This window comes from Notolepis coatsorum (assembly GCF_963971535.1).
Source record: "Notolepis coatsorum genome assembly, chromosome: 2".
NCBI classification, from domain to species: Eukaryota; Metazoa; Chordata; class Actinopteri; order Aulopiformes; family Paralepididae; genus Notolepis; species Notolepis coatsorum.
Window position 1 is genome coordinate 216,087,028 of NC_140166.1, and position 23,604 is coordinate 216,110,631.

At 45.2% G+C, this 23,604-nt stretch overlaps 1 pseudogene across 1 annotated transcript in view; it reads right to left on the reverse strand.

Annotated features, from left to right (window-relative positions):
- The window catches only part of LOC311223754 (voltage-gated delayed rectifier potassium channel KCNH5-like), a 301,501-nt pseudogene that overhangs the window by 81,130 nt on the left and 196,767 nt on the right, over window positions 1-23,604 (reverse strand). Inside the window, exon 14 of the transcript in view lies at window positions 19,661-19,857. The product of the transcript in view is annotated as a voltage-gated delayed rectifier potassium channel KCNH5-like (transcript). The remainder of the gene's footprint in view (window positions 1-19,660; window positions 19,858-23,604) is intronic.

Consider the following 23,604-nt stretch of genomic DNA (forward strand, 5'->3'; position numbering starts at 1 on the left):
GGGCTTGAGTCGAGTGAAAACGGATGACAAGCTTTTAAAAGAGAAAGTAAATAAGGTAATAAAGTAATAATAAAGTAATACAACTGAAGGCTAAATATTGGCTCCTCCTCCTCCAATGGTCCACGAAAGCAGATAGATGCATTTTATTAAATAAAAACATGATGCCGGTGCAGATACTGCTCTCTGGGTTTGCTTGAAATGTCACGACATTTGCTGCAAGGTGTGCTTGATTTCTATCACAGGTCAGTTGAATTGCTCCTAGGAGAGGCACCGGGCCAACATGAATTGATAAGCTAATTCAGTCAGGGGGCCGGATTAAAATGCCAGTCGGGCCGGATTTGGCCCTGCAGGCCTCGAGTTAGACTAATTAATGTAGAAGTGTGTGCTGAGTTGATTGACACCTTCCATAAGCGCGTGTGTGTGTGTGTGTTTCCCTGTGTGTAAGAGGCTCGTTCATGTGCCTGTCCCTTTAAGTGGACGTTTTTTGTATGTGCATGAGACACACTGCCAGCCTTATGAATGAATGAATGAATGAATGAATGAATGAATGAATGAATGAATGAATGAATGAATGAATGAATGAATGAATGAATGAATGAATGAATGAATGAATGAATGAATGAATGAATGGATGAATGAAAACTTTATTTAACAGATTGCAGAATGGGTACAATACAGTACGGCTCAATACACACAATTGTTAAGGGGATGCAGACCAGAGAAAGATGTTTGTCTTGTTTACATCAGGGTCCCCCATTTTCAATTCATAGTGACATTTATGACATACACAACATACATGACATTTATGGCATAGGGACATACATGACATACAGGTATTTAGTACTGATACATTTGTGACATACGATATTCAAATATACAGTACTGTTACCCATAGATCCATAGATCCCTTAATGGATTCAAATCCTAACTGACACACATCCATGCAGTGAATTTCAATGAGGCGGTGCTTCTGTCACTTAGTGGACAATAAAAGCAAAACCATAAGAGATAAAGCTTAGATCTTTGAATATGAGTACTTGAGGGAGTTGATTAAGGTTTGTATATGTATATATTATCTCTGTGGCGATCTACAAACACGTGTAAAAACTGTGAAATCACAGATTTCAGCTAGAGTGGAGATTCAATTAGTGTGTATATGGAGTGTGACTGTCAAACAAATGCCCACAAAAGGAGAATGAAATCCATTTCCAATTCCATTTCCACAAAACACGCCACAAAACACAGCACGCCACACAACACCACGGCACGCCACACAACACCACGGCACGCCACACAACACAGCACGCCACAAAACACCACGGCACGCCACACAACACAGCACGCCACAAAACACCACGGCACGCCACACAACACAGCACGCCACACAACACCACGGCACGCCACACAACAAGGCGGCACACCACACAACAAGACACGCCACAAGACACCACGGCACGGCACAAGACACCACGGCACGGCACAAGACACCACGGCACGGCACAAGACACCACGGCACGCCACAAGACACCACAAGACACCACGATACAACACAAGACACCACGATACAACACAAGACACCACGATACAACACAAGACACCACGATACAACACAAGACACCACGATACAACACAAGACACCACGATACAACACAAGACACCACGATACAACACAAGACACCACGATACAACACAAGACACCACGATACAACACAAGACACCACGATACAACACAAGACACCACGATACAACACAAGACACCACGATACAACACAAGACACCACGACACGCCACAAGACATCACGACACGCCACAAGACACCACGATACAACACAAGACACCACGACACGCCACAAGACATCACGACACGCCACAAGACACCACGATACACCACAAGACACCACGACACGCCACAAGACACCACGACACGCCACAAGACACCACGACACGCCACAAGACACCACAACACGCCACAAGACACCACAACACGCCACAAGACACCACGACACAACACAAGACACCACGACACGCCACAAGACACCACAACACGCCACAAGACACCACGACACGCCACAAGACACCACGACACAACACAAGACACCACGACACAACACAAGACACCACAACACAACACAAGACACCACGACACGCCACAAGACACCACAACACGCCACAAGACACCACAACACGCCACAAGACACCACGACACGCCACAAGACACCACAACACGCCACAAGACACCACGACACGCCACAAGACACCACGACACGCCACAAGACACCACGACACGCCACAAGACACCACGGCACGCCACAAGACACCACGATACACCACAAGACACCACGACACGCCACAAGACACCACGACACGCCACAAGACACCACAACACGCCACAAGACACCACGACACGCCACAAGACACCACGACACGCCACAAGACACCACGACACGCCACAAGACACCACGGCACGCCACAAGACACCACGATACACCACAAGACACCACGACACGCCACAAGACACCACGGCATGCCACAAGACACCACAACACGCCACAAGACACCACGATACAACACAAGACACCACGACACGCCACAAGACATCACGACACGCCACAAGACACCACGACACGCCACAAGACACCACGATACAACACAAGACACCACGATACAACACAAGACACCACGACACGCCACAAGACATCACGACACGCCACAAGACACCACGATACAACACAAGACACCACGACACGCCACAAGACACCACAACACGCCACAAGACACCACGACACGCCACAAGACACCACGACACAACACAAGACACCACGACACAACACAAGACACCACGACACGCCACAAGACACCACAACACGCCACAAGACACCACAACACGCCACAAGACACCACGACACGCCACAAGACACCACAACACGCCACAAGACACCACGACACGCCACAAGACACCACGACACGCCACAAGACACCACGACACGCCACAAGCACGGCACGCCACAAGACACCACGATACACCACAAGACACCACGACACGCCACAAGACACCACGACACGCCACAAGACACCACGACACGCCACAAGACACCACAACACGCCACAAGACACCACGACACGCCACAAGACACCACGGCATGCCACAAGACACCACAACACGCCACAAGACACCACGATACAACACAAGACACCACGACACGCCACAAGACATCACGACACGCCACAAGACACCACGACACGCCACAAGACACCACGACACGCCACAAGACACCACGATACACCACAAACCACCTCAGCCAGTCCTTCCTGCCAGTAGCCGTCAGGCTCCACAACCATGGGCACGGACTGCTGCCAATTGCTGGAGAACTAACGGCTGTTGAACTTGAGTACTGTTAGGACCATCTGACTCCTAATAGAAAACACTGTTGGGGTGCCAGGGTGGCGCACCACGTAACGCACTGCGGTGCAAGGCGCACCCGTGGTATGTCATGAACATTGCCACTCTGTGATGCCTACACCAGCCGTGGAAATATTCATGACATACCACTGGTTCTCGTGTATTATTGCTTAATTAGGACTGTCTGACTCTTAATAATAAACACTGTTAGGACTATCTGACTCCTTTTAATTTTTTTTATTTCTCTTTCTCCAATTTTTCTGTTTTTCTCCCCGTCCCAATTTAGTCACTGTGCCAATTCCCCCCCTCCCCTACCTGGCTGCTGTATGCATGTTCTCCTACGAGTCGGTACAAGGGCGTCCCGAAGCCGACCGCACGCTTCCTCCGATACGTGCGGGCGCGGCGACTGCCAGTGACGTCTTTTCACTTGGCAGCGAGGACTCTCATTGGTGAAGTGTAACGCGTGGGAGGGCACACTATCTCCACCAAGTCCTGCCCCCGCTGAGCAAGCGCCGAGACCTGACCTGCTGTCCACAACGCCAGATTCCCACCCACCAGCTTCCCACCCCCTAATACTGCCAATTGTATTAGTATGAACGACCAGCCAAGCTGGTAGCAACGCAGAGAGCTAGGACTATCTGACTCTTAAACACTGTTAGGATACAACAGCTGACAGGTAATAAAATGGGGCCCAAGCTGTTCCCCTAGCAACGGAATTCTTCTGAAAAGTCTATATACCACAAACCACTGGCCACAAGTTCAACCTTATCAAACTTTTTTTTTAAGAAATCGACTGTTCCACATACGCAAAAATAAAAATGTCATAGTCAGATACTATATACAAAAAACAGCTCAGGTCTAATCTCACAGAAACCATACAAAAGTACAACAAAATGGACATCTCCGTCAGTGCTACAGTAACAGCAACAGTACGAGCACTGCTCTAACGATAAGGTACCATCTACAAAACAGCTCAGTCTAACCTCACAGGAGACACTAGATACTATTTTCTTCATTTTAGTCCAAGGGCTCCGCTGTGTTCAATTAATGTATCCAAAAGGCTTCTCTTCTGAAGCAGTTTGTTTACAATCTCGTCACCTCTGGGGGAGAATTAGCCTTCTCCTGCTTCCCAAACCTTTAATGAGGCGGCGGAGCCGCGGTCATCACACACAGTCCAAATCATCTCTGCGTATATCGCCGCTCTGCGTTCTGCTACTCTGACCCGCGAACGCTGTGTTGTGTTCACCCCCGCGTGGACCCAGAACACACACATTGCAACTTAATAATGAAGGAGTCGATCCCGTAAGACGTCTTCAGGCTCAGTGACTCCCGTTCATTTCTAGCTGTGATTCTGGATTCACTCCGTTAGGAGTGCTTTGCTCATACATGCAAAGGACTGTGGGATACATAGCAACCGTTGTCATCTTCTCCTTCGAATAAGTGCTCCTAGATATGTACGCCGCCCTGCCCCGGGTCGTACGATGCTATTTTTAACCGTGGCGTATTGGAGCTTCTGTTGATCGGGGCTAATGAGCCGCGGGGCCAGAGACGCTTTTCACTTCATGACGTGTCGCTATGAAACATCTACGACTGCGGTTGATTTCCTAAAGGGCTTGCAGGGGTGTAAAAAGTACCCCGAAATTATACTTAAGTGAAAGTATGGGTACCGTCTCAAAATCGTACTCAAGTAAAAGTCAGAGTATCTGGCTAAAAACACACTTGAGTAAAAGTAAAAAAAGTTTCTACTTTTAAATGTATTAAAAAGTCAAAGTAAAAACCTTTTTTCTGACTGTATTCTTCTGATAGCAGGTGTTTAATCAAAGATCCTCGCTTTCTAGTCTTGCACAAGGACCAATCAGCATGGGTATGGGCGGGTTAATTTTCCATTGATGGGGATTTGATTAGCTGTATTTAAATAAAGCGTGGCCGCAGGATTAATAATGTTAACGTTAGTTTGGCCAGAGAAACAAATATATAATTAAAATCGTTGGACCTGCAAGATTTGTACTTTGTACTTTGTAGGTCTGCATTTTAAATGTAAGGAGTAAAAAGTATGTATTTTTTTCCACTGAAATGTAATTGAGTAAAAGTACAAGTATACAAACCTAATAATACTTGAGTAAAGTACAAATCCCCAAAAACAGTACTTAAGTATTGTAACGAAGTACAATTACTCAAGTACTTTACACCCCTGCAGGCTTGTGGCGTACGTCTGCTAATATCATGGCTAAGATGAATAGCTTTACCTAAATAATTGTTATTGTTGTTATTGTTCTTTGTTATTTTAATAACATAATAACAACATAACATATCAAATTCAGTTCATGTACATTTTAACAGTTCTCTAACAAATCTCCTTTCCTAATGTATTTGATATTCAATACATTTGTAGGCTACTACTCTATTTCTTGGCAGAAACCTGGCAGTGCTTCTGCTCACACAACTGACCCTGATGGAGGTCACAGTTCAAACTGTTAGTACTGCTTCAAGGTGGGCATCACTTAGTCTGGTCCTGTATTTACATTTATTAACCTCTTAAGCATCGGGCAAAAATGGGGCTGACATCTAATTTAGTAATGTCATCAATACTGAAACGACTGCACGATTGGCTCTTGTTCAGTATTGAAATTACTAAATGAGATGTCATGCTAATATGTAATGTTCTACAGTAGGAGGACTTACTACTATAATACCTAATAAAACGTATACAGTATGTGTGTGTGTGTGTGTGTGTGTGTGTGTGTGTGTGCTGAGGCTGCCTCACTAAGCAGTTTCTCCACGCATTTATTTCGTATAGAAATACATCAAACCAACAATAAATAATATCATAGAGAAGAGGACAGTATATGGCATGTTAATACAGTATATTAAACTATACAGTAGCTATATCCACGGCGATCGGTTTAGTTCTTATTGATTTAGTTTGCAGTGTGTGTGTGTGTAATGCTCACAATGCCTCATTGAGTCAGGACTATAAATGCAAAACGTAATTATTAATGATACAAATATTGTCATATTAATTATCATTATAATTATTTAATTCCACAGATGTCTGTAGTATCGGCAATCCCCAATGACTTGTCCCAGAGAAAGCTGTTGAAACCACGGGCGCACGGCGGTCTGTCTGACTTACGCCTTTTCGAGTACGTAAATCCTACAAAGAATTTACAATACGAAGCCGTTCGAGAATGCCAAATAAGTACGTAAATCGAGTTGTGAAGGAATTCCTTGGTACATTTTATGAATGTCCGTTCGAGAATGAAGACCATTGTTGTTAAATTTCAAGTCCAAACGACAGATATATAACTAAATTACTAAACTAAATTAAATTAGCCGCTCCGCTCTCTTCTCTGATGAAAACTACCTGCAGACTTTCCACCTCTGGTTTATTCAACATGCAGTACAACGTACTGTGCACCTGTCTAGAGTGACATCTATGGATGAATAATAAATGCGGGCTGGGAGTTTGAGACCCCTGATCTATAGCATTATCTATTCTATAGCATCTTTAAATTGGGCTTCAAGCGACCAGCTTGGGCCCAATTCTCTCTCTCTCTCTCTCTCTCTCTCTCTCTCTCTCTCTCTCTCTCTCTCTCTCTCTCTCTCTCTCTCTCTCAGTGTACTAAACGATATAGTGTACCAAACAAAGTAAACACCATCCAGAAGACACATAAAACCCGCTGCGTCTTCGCCAAAACAGAAGCCATGGAGAGTAGATGACGACGACAGCGGCAGGAGCAGACACTGATGTCAGTGAGACGGGCCTCCTCCTCCCAGCGGTAGCGCAGCAATAATACATGAGAGACATGTTCTTATTCTCCTTCACTTTGATTGTGACGGAGTGAGACGGCCATCATCAAAGCCTTCCCGCTTCCAACAGGACAGAGCGCCTCCTCGGTTACCATGGCTTCCGTAAGAAGAGTGGCGCAGTGCCCCCCCCCCCCCCCCCCCCCCCTCCCCCTCTGGTTGCTGGTAGCGTCTATATTAAAGCCAGCCCAAGAGTGCTTCCGCATTCGCCTGATTGGCCCCGGTAACGCAATCCAATGCGCATTTTCTTTTTTGCCACTCACACGCGGAAATGGAATACATATTATCCAAACGAGGACCAGATTCACCCATAACGCCATAACGTTATTTCACTGTACATTGTAACGTTAACACAACGCAGCTGTCAACTGTACTTTACATATTATCCAAACGAGGACCAGATTCACTCATAACGCCATAACGTTATTATGTTATTTCGCACGACTGTACATTGTAACGTTAACACAGCGCACCCTAACTGCTTGTGTATTCTAGCAGTGTTTTAGAGGTTATTTTGTACAGTACCTTTATCTGCACTGAAACATACATTTCTACAGTACATGCAGTTGTTGAGGTAGATAACCGTGATTATGTTTATTTATTTATCTATCTCTCTGTGAGCAAAACCTATTAATATTACATATGTGTTGGCGGAATCGCGTCAATGTTTGTTATGAATAAAACGCCCGAAATAACATAACGTTACAAAGTACAGTTGACAGCTGGGCTGTGTTAACGTTACAATGTACAGTCGCGCAAAATAACGTTATGAATGCCCGAAATAACATAGCATTACAAAGTACAGTTGACAGCTGGGCTGTGTTAAAGTTACAATGTACAGTTGCGCGAAATAACGCTATGAATGCCCGAAATAACATAACGTTACAAAGTACAGTTGACAGCTGGGCTGTGTTAACGTTACAAGGGAAGCACGCGTTTGTGGGGCGTCAAAAAGAAAATGCGCATTGGTTACCGGCGAATGCGGAAGCACTCTTGCACTCTTGGGCTGGCATTAATATAGACGCATCCAGGTATCTCGGCTCGAAACGCTTACATTGTTTGAAACGTTTGCATCAGCTTATGTCAAGCAATCACCTTCCAACACTGGCCGCGATTGAGCAGCTAGTTGGTGCCAAAATGTCTCTCTTCTCACTGTGTGTGTTTGCCAGTTTTGGAGCCAACTGCCCAACCAGGACCCGACTCATAAATAAGCAACAGCATACAAGAGTAACACCGTTTGATATTATACATTACATTTTCATTTAGTCATTTAGCGGACGTTTTATCCTAAGTCAGCGGGAAGGGTACAACTCTTTAGTTTAGTGGCAAAGTGCATGATAGTAATGATGATAGACAGCCCCCTGTCCCCCTGTCTCCAGCTGTCTTGGAGTTATGACCGGAGTGTTGAACGTCCCCTGCACCAGGCGACCACACCCTTCTAGAAACTTCTCACCTGGATGTGTTGCAATATAGGGCCATTTGTCTAGACCAGGGGTTCCCAAACTTTTCAGGCCGGGGCCCAGAAAATAAGGCGTCAGAGAGCCGCGGCCCAATGCACATCGTCAGGCTTTTTTTTTCTTTTTTTTTTGCCAGGCGACCGATTTTTTAAGCCAAATATCACTTAAATCCTATTAAGTTAGTTCAAGTTAGTTATTCATTTATATGTGCTATTTATGAGAGGGCTAACTTGTTGCAAAATAATAATGATAATAATAATAGCCTCATTAAAATACTATTGTTGCTTCGGTTGTTTTCAGCATTTTATGTGCATAATCTGTTATTTAGTTTGAAATGTTCGTTGAAATAAGTAGATTTTTCGTTTTTGTTTATTTATTAAGTTAATATAAAACCATATAGTCACATTTTAGAATACAATAGAATAGAATTTTTGAATACAACTAGAAACACTGTCCTGGCCTGCTTCTAAGTTCAGTGGCATGAAAAAAAAAATTTAAATAAAAAAAAAAAAAAAAAAAAAATTTTTTTTTTTTTTTTTTTTTTTTTTTTTTTTAAATCATCTCGCGGCCCACCCGTGGCTGCTCGCGGCCCACCTTTGGGTCGCGACCCCGACTTTGGGAACCACTGGTCTAGACTAGAGAATGAGTGAAACGTTGTTTTACCGTAAGTACTGCAATATAGGGGCATTTGTCTAGAGAATGAGTGAAACGTTGTTTTACCGTAAGTACTGCAATATAGGGGCATTTGTCTAGAGAATGAGTGAAACATTGTTTTACCGTAAGTGTTGAGATATAGGGGCATTTGTCTAGAGAATGAGTGAACTCCGTTTTACCGTAAGTGTTGCAATATAGGTGCATTTGCGTGCAATATAGGTGCATTTGCGGGGACACAGTGACTGATTTGCGACTCAAAAAGTGATTTGCGACTCAAAAAGTGGTAGTAGCCCTGCTTCCGATGCTGCCAACTCTTTCTAGCTGGACAGGAGAACTTCATGATACACCACGCTTTTGGTGCATGTGGAAAGCGTCTTTACCTTTGGCTGTGAGCTCCTGTGTCCTTTATCTGCCCCCTCCCCTCACTGGAGGGACTATACAACTCCTGCTGCCTCAAAAAAGCAGTAAAAATACTGAAGGACCCACACCACCCGGGCAACAAGCACCTCGTACGGCTGCGCTCGGGCAGGCGTTTCAGCGTCATGCCCACCCGGACTAACAGACTGAAGTTTAGTTTTTATCCCAGGGCCATATGTGCACTAAACTCAGCTAAATTTTAAAACAACAGTCTCCTTGCACCCTCTCTCTCCTCTCCCTCTCTCTCTACTCCTCTGCCTCTCTCTCTCCTCCTCTCCCTCTCACTCTCTCCCTCCCTCTCCCTCTTCCCCTCCCTCTCTATCTCCCTCTCTCCCCTTCTCTCTCCTCCTCTCCCTCTCTCTCCTCCTCTCCCTCTCTATCTCCCTCTCCCTCCCTCCCTCTCCTCCTCTCCCTCTCTCCCCTTCTCTCCCTCTCTTCCTCTATCTCTCTTACCCCCTCTCCATCTCCCTCTCTCCCCTTCTCTCCCTCTCTCCCTCTCTCCCCTTATCTCTCTCTCTCCTCTCTCTCTCTCTCCACCCGCCTTGGTCGTGGTCTCATGAATAATCCAGCAGAGGTCTGTTAAAAAGCTTCTCCAGTCTGGGGGCTTCAGCCCTGAAGGATGTTCCTGTTAGCATCGTTCCTCCCAGTGCACAAGCTGTCCCGCGGAAAAACAAAACTACGCCACAAGATACACGATACAAGATTCATGTATTGCCACACAACCAGGTTGGTGGTATTTGTGATTGGTACAGAGTGTATTGAAGCTCTACAGTACATAAAACTGGAACATAGATACATTTACCCCCCCCCCCCCCTTCCCAGCAATTTTTTTAATAAAAAGGCCACTTGGAGACCCTATGTCTCAAAACGCTATAACTCTTGAACACTTCAATGTACAGTAAAAACCTTGGGCTCTAATGAAAGGTTACACATAGTTACACATTATTTATAATACAAAAAAAAATATATATATATATATATAACAATACAAAAATATATAAAATAGAAATATATATTATTAAAATGATTTATTTTATGCGAGCACCTAATACCTTGAGTACGGTATCAATCGAACGGTGACAATCTTAGCTTTCAAGCAATGTATTGGTTCATTGGCATAAAAGCATTGGATCGCCTTAAAAACGAGGCCAAAGTGCCGCGAGTGCAAAACGGCACCTATAGGTGCCGGTGACAGTTAAGTGTAACAGCTTCTCCTCGGCTTAAAGTAACAAGCACTGTTTGCTTTTATTTTTTTTTGGATCTACTTTTTCTCCCCATTTTCTATTTTTCTCCCATCCCAATTTCGTATTATCCAATTCTACCCTCCCCTGTCTCGAACGCTATTAGACCATGCTTCCCACTGGTCGGCTGCAATGTGGACCAAGCCTTGCATCACGTGTCCCCTCCGGTACACGAGGAGGCAGCTGTCGCATCTTTTCACCTGTACAGCGCGATCTCTCAGTGGCGAGGAGTAACGCGTGGGAGGCTCACGCTGCCCCCGTTGCTTCCTGATTCTGCTGTACAGGCGCACCAACCGACCTGTAGGAGTCGCTGTCCACAGCGTCCGATCTCCACCCACCGGCTTTCCCACCCCCTAATACTGCCAATTGTATTAGTATGAACGACCAGCCAAGCCGGAAGCAACACCGAGAGCTGGGCTCGAACCCAGCATCTCCTGCGTTAGTGGCGAGCGCCTTACCCACTGCGCCGCCCTGCTGTTTGCTTTTCTGTCTGGGCTTCAGGCACTCCTGGGTGGACAGGCACTGATGTAGTGGTCAATTAAAATATGAACTGTGTTGAGGATGAAGATATGGCGGAAAGAAAAAAAATTATATATATTTTATATAAATTATATATATATACATTTGTGAGTTTTTCCTTCGTTTTTTTTACAAGACCATACACTCTAACCAAAATTAAGTTAAGTTAATTACCAAATATTATATTAATTATTAATATAATTATATGCATTATTAATCATTAATTTGATCTCACACACACACACACACGCACGCACGCACACACACACACACACACACACACACACACACACACAAACACACACATACACTTTACTATCACTCTTACACACAGTATATATTCAGATTCAAATTCCTTATTGCCTATATTGATTGTAACGTATAATATAACAGGGCAGACAGACCCTCATCCACACCTCTGTTTACACAGTGAATTATATTGTTCACACTACAAGCGGATCAATAAAAGAATATCTTATCGTATCTACACACACACACGCACACACATGCACACACACACACACACACACACACACACACACACACACACACACACACAGAGACACACACACACACACACACACACACACACACACACACACACACACACACACACACACACACACACACACACACACACACACACACACACACACACACACACACACACACACTGGAAAAAGAGGATGTGCTGTACAGTAGGCAGAAGCTGGTGCTTGGGCCTAACAAGCTGCCAGAAGCCCAGAACCCTAGAGCAAAACACTTCTTTTTTGATTTCTTATTAAGGTTATATATCTCTTCCAGACAGGTAAAGAGCCTGAAAGCCTTAGGGGAGTGTTACAACGAAGAACAGACGCAGGTGGAGGAAAAGGCTCTCCTTTCAGAAGAAGCTGTGTGTGAAGCCCAGACTGTTTGTTAGCCTTCAGGCCTGGGACTCTTCACGCTGTCAGCATGTCTGCTGGTTCCTTTTCCCTGCTCACTGGATCTGTCAAAGAACCATTACAAGGCTTGAGGAGAGGGTCTACTGTCCATTACTCCTTTAACCCCTCCACTGCCACACTGCAGGTTAACCCTTTCACTACCACACTACAGAAGGTTAACCCTTTCACTACCACACTACAGAAGTTTAACCCTTTCACTACCACACTACAGAATGTTAACCCTTTCACTACCACACTACAGAAGGTTAACCTTTCACTACCACACTACATAAGGTTAACCATTTCACTACCACACTACAGATGGTTAACCCTTTCACTACCACACTACAGAAGGTTAACCTTTCACTACCACACTACAGCAGGTTAACCTTTCACTACCACACTACTGATGGTTAACCTTTTCACTACCACATTACTGAAGAATAACCCGTTCACTACCACACTACAGAAGGTTAACCCTTTCACTACCACACTACAGAAGGTTAACCCTTTCACTACCACAAAACAGAAGGTTAACCTTTCACTACCACACTACAGAAGGTTAACCCTTTCACTACCACACTACAGAAGGTTAACCTTTCACTACCACACTACAGAAGGTTAACCCTTTCACTACCACACTACAGAAGGTTAACCCTTTCACTACCACACTACATAAGGTTAACCTTTCACTACCATACTACAGAAGGTTAACCCTTTCACTACCACACTACAGCAGGTTAACCCTTTCACTACCACACTACAGAGGGTTAACCCTTTGACTACCACACTACAGAGGGTTAACCCTTTCACTACCACATTACAGAGGGTTAAGACTTGTTCTTTGAGACTTGAAGACAGTACATATATATTTTGGTTGACTGCCGTCTCTACTCATCTTCCTTCCTCTTCTCCACATCTGTCACAACATCCTGTGCTGGTTGCTCACTTAACCTGTTAACGTTCAGGGGCCTGCGTGAGGGGGCCGACGCGCCCGTGAGCGGGACACGAGCACGTCGCAGCACTTTGCCCTCGTCTGCCGGCTCCTGGCTACATTGTTGGAAAGTTGAATTTGTCACCTTTTGATCGTCACCACACTCAACCTATTGCGTGCTTCGGGTCTCAAGTTACAAGACAAAATGTCCGGCGAGCGTCATTTGACGAGCCGTTCGGACGAGTGACCGCGTGCGGTTGTGAGCGGTCCTGAATTCGCTGATGGCGAAAAGGATTGACCACCGTTGTAGCCGAGGAGCGTCTGCTCCGGAAGCGATCCCAGACGAGCGCTGATTGCAGAAGAAGACCAACAAGTCAAGAAAAGCTGTGACACTTGATATCTTATTTTAATAAAATTTTATATTTCAAGGTATCCCTCTGAGGATTCAGTGGGTGAACTCTACTCGACTCTAAATGGAGCTTGTCGTTTGCTAAGCGATAAGAACTGTTTCACCGGCGTCATACCTGGATGACTTTGCAAGTTGTTCTCTCCATTTTAATTTCCCGTGGGACATTCTATTGCAACAGAATTCAATAGGAACATCAGCAGAAGCAAGGGCTCCATCTCGCTCCGGTGTTTACAGACACCACGCATGCAGCTCCCAACACACACAGGAAGATAACTCCTGTTGGAGAACAAGAGACCTGTGCGTCGAGCGCTCCTACACGGATTAAGGATCGTTAGCTGATTCACCCTGGTTCACCCTAGTCCACCCTGATTCACCCGGGTGCACCCTGGTCCACCCCTGGTTCACCCTGGTCCACTCTGGTCCACCCTGATTCACCCTGGTCCACCCTGGTCCACCCTAGTCCAGCCTGGTCCACTCTGGTTCACCCTGGTCCACCCTAGTCCACCCTGGTCCACCCCTGATTCACCCTGATTCACCCTGGTCCACCCGGGTCCACCCTGGTTCACCCTGGTCCACCCTAGTCCACCCTGGTCCACTCTGGTTCACCCTAGTCCACCCTGATCCACCCTAGTCCACCCTGATCCACCCTAGTCCACCCGGGTCCACCCTAGTCCACCCTGATCCACCCTAGTCCCCGTGCGCCGAGAGCCCCGTGCGTCGAGAGCGCCTACGTGGATTAAGGATTGTGCCTTGCGAGCGACAACAAAAGGAAAAATGCTTACTGAGATATAATAAATAAGCCGGTTGAACAGAAAAGCGCGCTCAGCGCTCAGGGAGGCGGGTTCCTAGTGAGCTATTATTGCGTTGAGTGACAGGAAGGGTTCAAGTTCAAGTGTCAAGTTTGTTTATTATATGTCACAACAAAATACAGAATACTTTATATGAAATGCTTATTTCTGAAAGAGCCCCTGGGAGTGTGCTACACACAGTAAAAAAGAAAGTAAGTAATTAAGAAGTAAGTAAAAGTGAGTAAAGTCAATATACATAATATACAACAACATGAGGTTCTGTGCCCTGCCCCCACGGACCCCGTAGGAGCACCGGCCGTTCATCTTCATCATCACAGCGGTCTGGCAGCTGTCACGCTTCTCCCCCACCAAGGAGCTTCAGTTTCATTTATTTATTTCAAACCATGCAACCTAAAAAATACAATACAAGACAACCACAAAACAGTACAATAACCACCACAAAACAATAGACAACAGACACCACGTAATGGTTTGAAAAGGGTGATGGAAGAAGCTAAGCTTGTGAATTTCCATTCCCCACACCCTGACCATCAATTGCTATACATACAACATGTAACATAGCTCTGTTTCCCCCCATTCCCCTGACATCTCAACAAGACATACATGAGTCTGACTAGTTAATACATATTCTATATATAACATATTCCTTTTGAATGCTCAGCGAGGAGACCAGCGGCTGTCGAGGAGAAAGGGCCGAAAGGCCGCCGTTGTTTTGACTACATGTGGATATTATAAGGCGGGGGGTCCGTTTTCAGGTCGTTTACATGTAAATTCATTCTCCGATTTGATTTTCAGTTCCGCCTCGTTCTACATCAGTTCACAAGGCTATTAGATAGACTGGCGAACACGGCTGAGCTGTCAAAACGTTGGTTTTTACATTTGCCTCAATGAATGTCTCAATTAATTATTGATGTATTATTTTTTTGGTCTGGAACTATACGAGATGAGTGGCCGGTGCTATCCCTGAAATTATGATTGGCCACCCGAGATGCCACCCGCAAGATTTCTGGCACGTCATTGGCTTCTACCTCGCTGTGGGGCGGGTGTTTGGCCAGACACTAAAGTGGAGGCGATAGGGGGGCAAACCTGTTAACATGGTCACTGTGTAGTAGTGCTGGGCGGTTCCTGACTCATCCTAACCCTGTCAAAACAGCAGTCAACGTGTATATTTTCAGCACTACGTTTGTTTACCAATGATTTGAACTGTTATTAGTGAAATATAAGATTATGGAAATCTCAGGGCATTGATTAAACCGGCGCATATTGATGGGAGGAAGTGCCGCAGCCAAAAGTGAGTGTAGTCTTTTGAAGGAAGAGACCCAGGGCGTTAAAATGTTGTGTCCGGCTGGCAGAATTCAGTACTGTATGTACAAAACCTTCTGTTTAATCATCTTCCCTTTATTCATTTGCTTAGATTTTTCAGGTCTGGTCAACTTTAGCATGGTGTTATTCACAGTAAAAAAAAAAAGAAAAAAAAGATCCATAGATGTCCCTAGAATCAGATACCAAGAACATGCAAATGGACCATTTAAAAAAAAAAAGTCTGTAAATGTTTATTCTACGTTCTTATGGAATGAATGAAATTTTTTTTATCAATGGATGGAGGAGCCGCACATTGACGGGCAAAGAGTAGGGTTGGCCACCCCTGTGCTGCAGTATATCTGCCTCCCAGCACTGTGAGAGGAGAGACCACCTGCTACAGTATATCTGCCTGCCAGCACTGTGAGAGGAGAGACCACCTGCTACAGTATATCTGCCTGCCAGCACTGTGAGAGGAGAGACCACCTGCTACAGTATATCTGCCTGCCAGCACTGTGAGAGGAGAGACCACCTGCTACAGTATATCTGCCTGCCAGCACAGTGAGAGGAGAGACCACCTGCTACAGTATATCTGCCTGCCAGCACAGTGAGAGGAGAGACCACCTGCTACAGTATATCTGCCTGCCAGCACAGTGAGAGGAGAGACCACCTGCTACAGTATATCTGCCTGCCAGCACAGTGAGAGGAGAGACCACCTGCTACAGTATATCTGCCTGCCAGCACAGTGAGAGGAGAGACCACCTGCTACAGTATATCTGCCTGCCAGCACAGTGAGAGGAGAGACCACCTGCTACAGTATATCTGCCTGCCAGCACAGTGAGAGGAGAGACCACCTGCTACAGTATATCTGCCTGCCAGCACAGTGAGAGGAGAGACCACCTGCTACAGTATATCTGCCTGCCAGCACTGTGAGAGGAGAGACCACCTGCTACAGTATATCTGCCTGCCAGCACAGTGAGAGGAGAGACCACCTGCTACAGTATATCTGCCTGCCAGCACAGTGAGAGGAGAGACCAGACAGCTGCCAAAAGGGCACAGGCAGTAATGAGGCTGTATTGTTACACGTATGTATAATTTATTATGTTCAAGACGCACCGAGGAGAAAAGCTCTCAAGCAGAGAGAGAGGAGGAGGAATATGGTAAACAACATGAAGACAAAACAAGACAACAACTGCAGACTCACTATGAGAGGACTACAGAAGAAGATGTAGTCCTCTCATAGTGAGTCTGCAGTTGTTGTTTTGTCAGCACTGAAAGAAAGGAGACACAGAGAAGAAGAAGAAGAAGAAGAAGCAGAAGAAGCAGAAGAAGAAGAAGAAGAAGAAGAAGAAGAAGAAGAAGAAGAAGAAGAAGAAGAAGAAGAAGAAGAAGAAGAAGAAGAAGAAGAAGAAGAAGAAGAAGAAGAAGAAGAAGAAGAAAAAGAAAAAGAAAAAGAAGAAGAAAGCACTGAAGGAAGGGAGATACGAAGAATAAGAAGAATCGCCCCATATAATAGAACAGTATAAAACCCTTTATTGCCAAGTAGCCTCCATTGTTACATGTACCAGGACTGTGTCCTCTGCGTGTATGCTATCTAGGGCTGACCTTCGATTTCTTTTTGGAATTCGAAGCTTCAGGGCCGAGATTCGATTTTAATTCGAAGCTTCGAAATAAATAAAAAAAATTATAATTTCTTTTTGTATTATTATTATTAAGAAATATATATATATATGTTGTGGGACTTGTACAGCACTTTGTTCAACTTTGTCAGTGCTGTAAAGTTGAAACCTTTTAAAATCTTAGACAAACTAAACACTTTGCTTCCATGAAATATTGTAAGCCGTCATTTGAGGCTTTATAAAAGCAGCACAATGAACACAAATCTGTCAGTGCCGAGTCCGACCTCATCTTAAATAACAAACAGCATTGCTTGTTGTAGTTAACAAAGAGAGGCAGGGTTGATTTTGAAAAAAAATTATAAAAATAAAAATAAATATTCATATATATTTTTTTACATAATCGAATTTTATTTTCATATTCGAATCCCATGCCCATCAAACGAAGCTTCGAAGTATTTAAGACAGCCCGCTATCCTAACTATTTATGAGCGTCGGGGAGCCATCAGGGGTTAAGTGCCTTGCTCTTGATCCCGCTCCTCCACCCCAACAACAGCTTGTTCCAACCGCTGCCTTCCGGGAGCCGTTACCGCAGCCTCAGAGCCAGGTCCAGCAGCCTCAGAGCCAGGTCCAGCAGCCTCAGAGCCAGGTCCAGCAGCCTCAGAGCCAGGTCCAGCAGCCTCAGAGCCAGGTCCAGCAGCCTCAGAGCCAGGTCCAGCAGCCTCAGAGCCAGGTCCTGCAGCCTCAGAGCCAGGTCCAGGTCCAGCAGCCTCAGAGCCAGGTCCAGCAGCCTCAGAGCCAGGTCCAGCAGCCTCAGAGCCAGGTCCAGCAGCCTCAGAGCCAGGTCCAGCAGCCTCAGAGCCAGGTCCAGCAGCCTCAGAGCCAGGTCCAGCAGCCTCAGAGCCAGGTCCAGCAGCCTCAGAGCCAGGTCCAGCAGCCTCAGAGCCGGGTCCAGCAGCCTCAGAGCCAGGTCCAGCAGCCTCAGAGCCAGGTCCAGCAGCCTCAAGGACTCATACTACCATCAAGCCCTCAGACTCATGAACACTATTCAGTAATTCAGATTATATATTTTGTATTTTAAGTATTTCTAAGTATTTTACTCTACTGTTGCACTTGTATATCAATCACACTCAGCACTATCACTTTCTCTTACATCACTCTTACATGCTGGTTTTTATTGTGTTCTTGTGCATTTTATTGCTCTGCTGCAGGTCGAGAGGGCAAGACCCAAGAAGTACGCTCTTTTTTTTCATGTGAATATGAAGAGGATGCAACAATAGAGCTGAATGTGAATGTGAATCCTGTGACTCCGGTCTCCTCTCCATCCCCAACACCGACCTGCGCACTGTCTGGCCCAGAGCCTTGTCTGTTGCCGCACCCACCCTCTGGAACTCCCTCCCTCCAAACATCCACAACGCTAGCTACACCCCTGGACTCAACTCAAATCTCAACTCAAATCTCACTTCTTCAGGCGGTCAGGTGGCATAGCAGAGATTGCGCTCGTCACCAATGCAAGAGGCTGCGGTCTCGACTCCCGGAGTCAGCATTGCCTTGGCTTGGGCTGATCGCTATACTAACTCGTTTGGCTGAGTTAGGGGGAGGGAAGCCGTGGGTGGGAAACTGGCGTTGTGGACAGCAACGCCTACAGGTCAGGTCTGGGCGCTTGCTCAGCGGAGGCAGGACTTGAGGAAGGCAGCGTGACCTCCCACGCGTTACACTTCACCAATGAGAGCCCTCGCTGCCAGGTGAGAAGAGAGCCACTGGCTGTCGCCGCACGTGTCGGAGGAAGCGTGAGGATACACAACAACCAGGTAGGGGAGGGGGGGGGGGGGGGGGGGGGGGGGGGGGGGGAGTGGCACAACGACTAAAATTGGGACGGGGAGAAAACAGAGAAAAATCGGAGAAAGAGATACAAAACAAAAAAAACAAAAATAAATCTCACCTCTTCACCAAAATGCATTAATGACTCTGCCCGACTTCCCTCTTTTCTTTTCTATTTTTTTACTTAATTGTTCCTCTGTTCTCCTTCCCCTTAGTTGCCCCCCCACTGTTAAGCGCCTTGGGTCTCATGAAAGGCCCTATTCAAATCAAAGAAATTATAATTATAATTATTCATCAGGCCGCCACCTGCGTGTATACAGTACGCACCGACGTGTGTCTGTGTTCCCGGTGACTCACCCGCTTGCGGAGGTTGCAGGTGAGGATGAGGTTGCGCGAGAAGGAGTTGGCGAAGGCCGTGTAGAACTCCAGGACCTTGAGCAGCGCCTCCCGCTTGATGACGTGCAGGTCGCAGTACGTCAGCGCCCGCACGTTGGCGCACGCGTGAGCCAGGGTGGTCTCCTTCCAGAACACGTCCCCGAACACGTCCCCTTTACCTGGGAGAGGATAATGGACCAGGGGGGGGGGGAGAGGTAATGAGATATTAATGGATTACAGCACAGCAATTAAGACCTAATGTAAGGTGCATCCAGCGTCCGACATGAAGTGATGACTTTGCACGAGACACACGTTTCCCTCTCTGGGGTCTCTGAGACCCGCCTCTCCTCAGCACCAGTTTTACCTGGCCTTAAAGGGGCACTTCACCAAAAAAAAACAATGCACATTTATTTTGCACATAATCTCACACACATCCAATGGTAAATGGAGTGCATTTATATACCGTACTTTTCGCACTATAAGCCGCACCTGACTATAAGCCGCAGCAGCTAAATTGAATGATGTGTACATATATAAGCCGCACTGGACTATAAGCCGCAGGTGTTTTAATGTTTAATTACCATATGTAATTAGCATTGGGACACAATACTGTCGGACAAATAACAAGAATTAACTCATTTACAAGTTGTATTAAGTTTAGCAAATAAGGGAACAGATAAATAACATTTCAATGCAGTCAAAAAAGCAATATTTCGATTTTTACATTTTCGGCTTTGGTCACTTCGAGTCACATATAAGCCGCACCGTTATATAAGCCGCAGGGTCGAAAAATGGGGGGAAAAGCCGCGGCTTATAGTCAGAAAAGTACGGTAACAGCTTTTATCCAAAGCGCTTTACAGTTTGTTGCTCACATTTGTACCCATTATTCACGCACACATTCACACCCCGGCGGCGGAGGCGACCATGCAAGGTGCCCACCCGCTCATCGGGAGCAGTTCAGTTAGGGGTCTTGCACGACACGCTGCCCGGGAGGAGCGGGAATCGAACCGGGAACCTCCTCCGGATTACCAGACGACTGCTCCAACCCCTTGAGCCACTGTCGCCCCGCATCAAAAAGCTCTAAACAGTTTTGCACACATTCATTTAGTTTGTCAGTTGAGAGTAAATTAGTTTAAATATGGGTCACCAGTTATGTCATCGGGGACATTGGGTCTCATTCACCAACGGACTTAAGACAAACAATTCGCTCTTAGGGCCATTTAACTCATTCGGCGGCAGCTATTAGTCGGGGCCCGCTGTAGCTATAGGCCGCGCTTTAAACGATAGGACTGCGTCACCTTGTTTGCAGAGCTATAACTATATTCTATATTATAGCTATGTAGGGCTGACCCCTATTAATCGATTAGTCGACTAATCGGTCGAAAGGGGCCGTAGTCGACTGGCCAACCTCTTAGTCGAATATAATAATAATACATTTTTTTTTTATAATTTCTTTCAAAAGAAAAGAGGCCTAGAAGCGTGGCTAACGCTAATGGCACACATACCAGAGGCTAACTGCCTACGAAAACAGGCACAGAGGCACTGAAAGAGGATTTCACCCATCTAATGAACACACGTACTAGACAAATATCAAGATGTATCCATCAGTGGACCAATTGCATGCTTTTGCAGAGGACAAGACGCCTTCAGTCGACTCCTTCAGACATTAAGCACCCCCACAGCCCAAATGGAATGATACATTTTTTTTAAAATTAAATAAAAATTTAAAATAATAGGCTATACTTTTTTTTCTTCTTTTTTTCTTTTTTTAAGTCGACCAATAGTCGACTAACGGCAAATTTTGGCCAATCCTAGTTGACCATCCAAATCCTTAGTCGGGGACAGCCCTATAGCTATGGATACAATACTATGGCCCATTTGACATCACCTATCTATCGTTCAATATGTGAAAAAGAGTAAATGTTTCCATCCATACGTCCAGAGACACATACAAGCGGCCAGATAGTCTCCCTGCAGCCTGTTCCTCAGGTCAGTCTTCACCTGTAAATACGGAATCAATCACTAGACAATAAGTGGGGTGAGATTTGTGGCAAGTCAAATCTGATTACAAATGACTAGGGCTGACCACGACAATCAATCGAAAGGAGCCGTAGTCGACTGCCAACCTCTTAGTCGAATGCTTTTGTCACTCTTTCCAAAAGCAAAGAGGCCTATAAGCGTGGCTAACGCTAATGGCGCGCATACCAGCAAGGCTACCTGCCTACGAAAACGGGCACAGAGGCACTGAAAGAGGATTTCACCTGTCTAATGAACACACTAGACACATATCCATCAGTGGACCAATTGCATGCTTTCGCAGAGGACAAGAAGCCTTCAGTCGACTCCCCACAGCCCTAATGGAATGATAAAGAAAAAAATATATAATTTTCTTTTTTTTTATTATTATTATTCGGGGGGTAGTCTAGTTCATAGCAGCGGCGGTCCTGATTCAGCAGCGGCACAGCTAAAAGCTCTGTGGATGTATTATAAAACATTTAAAAAAGATGACTCTACATACACATGTTATCATTCTATAGCACCTTGAATGGAAAAGTAAATGTAAACAATTTGCTCAAATAGAGCATGGATAAGAGATGAATAGAAAATGAATAAGAGATTAATAGAGCATGAATAAGAGATGAATAGAACACGAATAAGAGATGGTTAGATAATGAATAAGAGATTAATAGAGCATGAACAAGAGATGAATAGAGCATGCATAAGAGATGAATAGAGCATGAGTAATAAATGAATAGAGCATGAGTAAGAGATGAATAGAGCATGAATAAGAGATGAATAGATCATGAGTAAGAAATTAATAGAGCATGAAGAGATTAATAGAGCATCAGTAAGAGATTAATAAAGGATGAATAAGAGATTAATAGATCATGAGTAAGAGATGAATAGATCATGAATGAGAGATTAATAGATAATGAATAAGAGATGAATAGAACATGAGTAAGAGATGAATAGATCATGAATGAGAGATTAATAGATAATGAATAAGAGATGAATAGAACATGAGTAAGAGATGAATAGAGCATGAGTAAGAAATGAATAGAGCGTGAAGAGATTAATAGAGCATCAGTAAGAGATTAATAAAGTATGAATAAGAGATTAATAGAGCATGAGTAAGAGATGAATAGATCATGAGTAAGAAATGAATAGAGCATGAATACCAACAAGGCAACTCCCTGACATGTCAGACCCAGGGAACACTTTCCAACAGAGAGCTAGCGTGCCAAGCAAGGTGGGAAACTGGGTGGAAAGGAACCCAACCTGAGGGGGACACGAGAGCAAAATGTCCGCCGTGTAAATACGGTTCATTCCTGATGCTAGTGGATGCCGAGCCAATACTGTTGCCCATTGCCTCACTTGCACTTTCTTTTTTAAATTGGGCACTAATTAGACAAAGAACTGACCTCAACAGTTGCATCCGAGTGGCTTCCCATGTTTTATTTCCGTGACACGTGGCGGTCTGTGGGCACTGACCTACATATAAGCAGGAGGTACTGAAGAACTCATTAGGGGGAGAAAAGCACTCAGCAGAACCCAGAACTGTGGCTGATTTGTTCGAACTCGGCGAGGAACACGACGAGCGGTAATCTCTAATTTAGCCTTTGTTATTTTTACCACGAGGGGATGCATGCAGTTACAGCATGTCAGCCAAGATGGAGGACAAGCCCTCCCTCCCTAATCTAAGCTTTATACTGTAGGTGCTTGGAAGCAAACGTGGTGAAGTGTTATACTGTAGGTGCTTGGAAGCAAGTGTGCTAAAGCGTTATACTGTAGGTGCTTGGAAACAAGCGTTCTAACTTCTAAAGCTTTATACTGTAGGTGCTTGCAAACAAGCGTTCTAAAGCTTTATACTGTAGGTGCTTGGAAGCAAGTGTTCTAAAGCTTTATACTGTAGGTGCTTGGAAGCA